The following is a 6,000-nucleotide window of genomic DNA, read 5'->3' on the forward strand; positions in this document are numbered from 1 at the left end:
ACAGATTGGAATATCGCATTGTTTTGATCGGGTTTCACCGTATTTTTTATGAGGTTACTATAATACTGCGCGTTCACAGTTTGTTGTTTGTTGTTCAGTGACAATATCAACCTCTCACGTTTCCAAAACACTTCTCCCATTCCATAGGCACGCGTTTACTATCCGGCATGTAGTGTCTTCCCCAATTTTCATATGTGGTAAATATTCGATGCAATATTTTTTCTTCTTTCTCTTCATACTGCACAGGAGACGCGTGAATATTTCCCAGCGTGTGAATTTCTGCTCAGAAGTCTTAGCACCCGTCTAGCTGAAATTTTGCGATAACTGAATCGCTTATGAATTACTTGTCCAATACCCTGATGCCTAATTTTTCAGCCATATCGCGTACAGCACGGCAACGGTCTTAGAAAATAAATTTTTCTACAGAGCTGACGTCCTCATGAGAAACACTTGGTCTGGGTTTCCGCGCGTTTGGCAAATTTGTCTCCACATCTCGGCCTTTTCGGAAAGCTAACTATTCATACACTTGATTCTTGGCGAGGTACTCTTCCACGAATTATTCGAGTAATGAATTCACATTATTCTTGATTAAAAAACTAGTAATGATGCTTTGCCCAACAGACATTGGTACATATTTCTCGCTCATGGCTATAAATACTCTAAAAAGCGAGGTTATCTGTTCCCGGCTGTTCTCTACGCTTCGTAACAGACCAGTCTAACATCCAGTACAGCCACGATATTAAATTTTTTGCACGTAATTCTGGTTTATATTTTATATTAATTGGTAGGAAAATATACTTTTCACGGATTACAACTAGGGAAAGCCAAGTCAGTATGGAGCTAATTCAGCACGATAATCCCCTATTGGATATTGTTATTGTGAATAACTGGTACATTTTTTATGTAATGCAATAATCGTGGCTTCTGCCTTTTGGCCTTTCTTTTTCGAATATTTGGGCATTGAAGATCCTTTTAGAAATTGACACTTCATCTATTGGTATCGTATGACCTGACCACCAAAGTCTCGAAAGTCTATATTCTTGTAAAAAAAGTTTGATTATGACGTATGCACTCAGAGTTCTACAAAAACGAAAACCTTTTCTTCGTTATTCATCAAGTTTCTGACCAAATAGTCAGGATTAGATGTGATAGACTCTCTGTTGATAAGCAATTATAGGAATGATTGGTTATTAAGAAGGAACACAAAAGATATTTTAGTGAATTTCAATGCATCATAAAAACATTTACACTATACGGGATAAAAATAAATATAGAGATTGAGAAATAATTATTACAACTATTTTGTAGAACGACATCATTATATAGATTTAACGTATTGATTGATTCAGTTTAATTTGTTTATCAGGATTTTTTAAAAATAGAACCGAACCTGAAATATTAATTTCAGGATGTTTTGAGTCATTCATTTCAGAGATCGTTGGTGTTGGTACTCATTTTTTTACCATACAAATAAAACAGTACACAACCTGCAACAAAAAAGATAAGGTTTTGAGTTTCAGCAAGTTATATTTATGATTGTTTTCTTATCGTTTAATTTTTTTAATAATCTGGAAATGATTGAGTAATTTTATCTTCATATTTTAGAAAACGATTTTTTAAAGTGTAATTTAAGAATGGAAAACATTGAATTTGATTTGATAGCTCCAGGGAGAAAAAATTACAACAAAAGTTTCCCCGAAAAACACGTGGAAATTATTTACAAAATTTTAGGTCCACCACTATTTGAAAATGTCAAATAAAAGAAGCATTTTTTTAATCTACCCTTCATACACTTTATATAAGATAATCAAAAATTATGCAACAATTTTTTCGCATTTTTTTCCATAATATAGTCTATCCATCTGTTCAAGTAGAGATGGGGGAGAGTGGGAACCTTGTTATAAAAAAATGCCTGTAGATTCGGCTCTGCTAAATCGATTTATACAAACTTAATGTTGTTTGAAAGAACTTTCGTGCAGGAATACAAAATATATAAATTCTTAGCAATTTAGTTAGCAATTTAAATGCTAGAGGGAGTTGTATAATATATTTTAGATTTATCTTGGTAAATTTAAATAGAAGCATCCAAGTCCATAAGGTATTTTAACAAATATGTAAACGGCGAGAATTGTCGCTAGATGGCGTTATCTAAATGTAAAGTACTAACAATGAGAACAAATTATGAAATAAAACACAAACAACTAAGATAAATAATTACGTAACAGGTGATGCCCTAGCTGTTCAAAATGTCGTCCATCATTTTCTGTACTTGAAATCAGTCGCTGACAAATGAATAGGACAGCAGTTTCAATTTCTACCTTCTCTCTCTAAACGAGATCTTTTATTCGGCTCCACAAATAATAGTTGAGTCTGGAGACCAGGGTGGCCACATAATTAAGCTTCACGTCCTTTCAAAGTTTGTGAATTGTGTTGAATAATGTGCCGGACAATGTGACAAATATGTAGATTTTTATTTGTATTTTTTGCTCTGATACACTGGAAAACAAAATAATATAACATTTTACATAATGAAAAAGTTTAACACACCTCACTTCACTAGTCTACTAGACGTTTGAAAAAAATTCTCGCTTTCTTAAGATATCTCGAAATAGAAAATAGATATCGACATGCGGTATTCGCCATTTTATTGATAATTTAGTTTAATTTTTGAAGATCTACTTAAACTTTTATAATATTATTTAAATATAATAAAAAATAACGCCCTCTATCATATACGTTGCTAATTAAATTGCTTCAAATTTATATATTTTGTATTGATGGACAAAAACTCTTTCAAACAACATCAAGTTTACAGAAATCGAGCTTACAGGCATTTTTTCATAACAAGGTTCCCACTCTCCTCCTCCCCTTACTTGAAGAGATAAACTAAAACTCATGAAAGAAAAATGCGCAAAATTTTTTGAAGAATTTTCCATCAAAGTCCAGCTTAAATGAGTAAATTTTAAAAAAATTTGCTTTTTTAATTCTATATTTTAAAATACGCCCTCTAGTGGTGGATCTAAAATCATGAAAACCGTTTCAAAAAACATTTCTACTTCTTTATAAAAGTAAGCTTTGGGAAATTAAAATATGAAAGTGATTTTCGGGTACATTTATGTCTATAGAGAATGGATCACAGAAAACAATTCATCTCGATATTGACAGTATTCATTGGTTTTTAAAAAATACTGAAACTTTCAATCTATACCATGAGTAACAGTCTATTAGAAAGGACTTTAGATGAAGTATTCAAATATAATATCATTTTAGTTTTTCCTTATCGACTGCTGGACTGTTGAGGGAAAATCAAACAGTACATATTTGAAGCATTCATTCAATGAGTTTTGTGATTGTTAGTTGAGAAATATGTTATTGAACTTTGTCCCACAAAGTAACCTCACTAGTTAAGTTTCAATTCCTATTCGTAGTTTTGAATCTTAGCGTGAATGTTTTGTTGGATTGACTCGGCTGGCTGATCAAAATTCAACTTTCATGGCTAAAAGCCTGCTACAGAAGCTTCGATCGATCATTATCCAGGAAAATCCATCCTCTTGGCAAAACGCAGCATAACATCCTATGTAATATCTCTATTACTAGTAAAGTCCATGGGACCTTCAATTTGAAGATTGGAGCGGTGTCTTTTCAAGAACTTTTCCTCTATCATCATTTCCAAACAAATTTTGGTTTCGCTCGATAATAGCATTTACTTCCAATGTTCAATCGGTCAGTGTTGATATATTTTGCGAATTCTAAACTGGTTTCATCACAAAAACACATCCAATAAGTCCCACTTCATTCAATTTCCGTTTTACAGTATAGTAGAACGTCAATTATCCGAACTAATGTTGTCAGAGGTGGTTCGGATAGTCGAAATTTTTATTTATATGTATTTCTTTTATATATTTGTAGGCTTCAATGTCGACTTTCTCTTCATAGCAGCTAGATCACTAATTCTCTTCAGGTGTAAAAACTGCGTGTGGTCCGACTCTTTGAGTTCGAGCAACCGGAACGCCAAATCCAGTGTTTGGAATACCTCATTAAGAGGTAGTCCCGAGTCATCATCTTCTGATTTCTCATTTGCATCATCGTCCTTTGAGAGGTCTTTACCACGTGGTAATTTTTCAACAATTTCATCGTTTGTCAACAACTGTAAGTTTCAAGCGAAGGATGTGACGGAGCATTGTCCAAAAGAAGAAGAGCCTTGCCTTCTTTTCCACTACTGTGGAAATAAAAGTGTTTTCGTAACCATTTTATGAACAAATCACTGTCCATCCACCCATTTTTTTAGCTTGTGTATATTAACGGAATTTTTACGTTTTTCGAAAATCGTGGATTTCTAAATGTACCTATCATTAACAACGGATCTCTATGTGACACAGATGCATTGTAACCTGGAGCTGCGGCTTCTTTTCGAAACACCACCAAAGGTGGCAAAGCTTCGTTTCATCTGCATTGTAAATGAAATCCAAATCATATTCTTTAACCTCAAGATATTCCTTCAATTTCTCGGACAAGTAAACTGCTGCTGGAGCGTCAGCACTCAATTTTTCACCGTGAATTTCAATTTGCCGTATCCCATGTCGTTAAATTAAAATTTTTTAACCAACCAGAACTTGCGATAAAAATTGGTTCACCACTAAGCTTCATGTTTAAATCCAATGCTTATTTACACAAAATGGACCCCGATAGGGCTGCTCAAAAGAAACTTTTTTATCATAGTTTTACTATTTGAACTGCCCACTTCACTGTCAAGATTATGTTCGTATTTGGTAATTGAAACAGAATTATTTTTTATTTCTGTTATCGATGATTTTCCATCACCGAACTCGATAACTAATGTCCGATTACCTTTTTTCAGCTTCGTAATAATTTCCAGTTTAATGAAAGAACCACTCTTTTTCTTTTTGTTGGCATGTTTTAACACAAATACGGTACACACCTCACAAATAACGGTTTGAAACTGAAAATAAGCTATCCTCGACCATTAAAATTAACAGAAAGGATTTAACAAAATCAAATATAACGTCTAATTGCATTGAATAGACACACACTTCTGAACCAAATACAAATATGTAACGAGCAGTTTCTGAGAAATAATTAGAGGAGAGTGCCCAAAACCGGACCTCTGTTTTGTTTTTGAATTAAAAAAAATGGAATATAGTAACAAATTATGTTTTAAAATCATCTAATATTTACTTGTGTTAAGCATCATTCAACTTTTACTTTAAAAAAATATAATTCAAAATTAGTACAAAAAAAAATTATTTTATTAAACCTTAGACTTTCACAATTTGTGATATGGTTGCCGAAACCGGACCACTTGTCAAAATAACAATAAAAATGGTATTAAATCAAAGAATGCTCATTCTAGTTTCAAATATAATTATAATTTAACAATTACAATACAATATAATACAAAAATATGGAGATTTCAATTTCAGAAGATGATACAGAATGTATATTAAACAGAAACATAATTTAATTCCTTAGCGACAATAATCGCAAGATGTACATTTCTTTTTCGGCACCAGCAACAAGAGGGGGTCCGGTTTAAGCGACTAAAGCCATCAGTTTGTTTATCCGATTAATTTTGAACCAAATATGTAAATGAAACGTTTTGATGATAAACAATAAACTTAAAACTTGACATTTAAGAATATATATGGATATAAAGGTTTACCTAGAAATACTGAAGCACTGCTCAAAAACTTTTTTCACCATCAAAACATGTAATGGTGAACTGAGTGTGAACATGTGAAGTGGGCGATGTGTGCGTTCCAAATTAGACTGATGACTGGTCTTTTAATCAAACACGATAATGTGAGACACCTTGCTATAGGCATCATGGTGGTTTCAAATGCAATTGGTATATAGAGAAGGAAGAAACTGCAGACTACGACATCGGAGTGTCCAGTAGCGGTTTGCCCAGTAATGTTAAAAGGTTCAAGACAATGTTCCTGATTATATTTTCGAAGGATTGATAGTTGTAGAATCTTAGTG

This window comes from Diorhabda carinulata, chromosome 4 (assembly GCF_026250575.1).
Source record: "Diorhabda carinulata isolate Delta chromosome 4, icDioCari1.1, whole genome shotgun sequence".
Lineage (NCBI taxonomy): Eukaryota > Metazoa > Arthropoda > Insecta > Coleoptera > Chrysomelidae > Diorhabda > Diorhabda carinulata.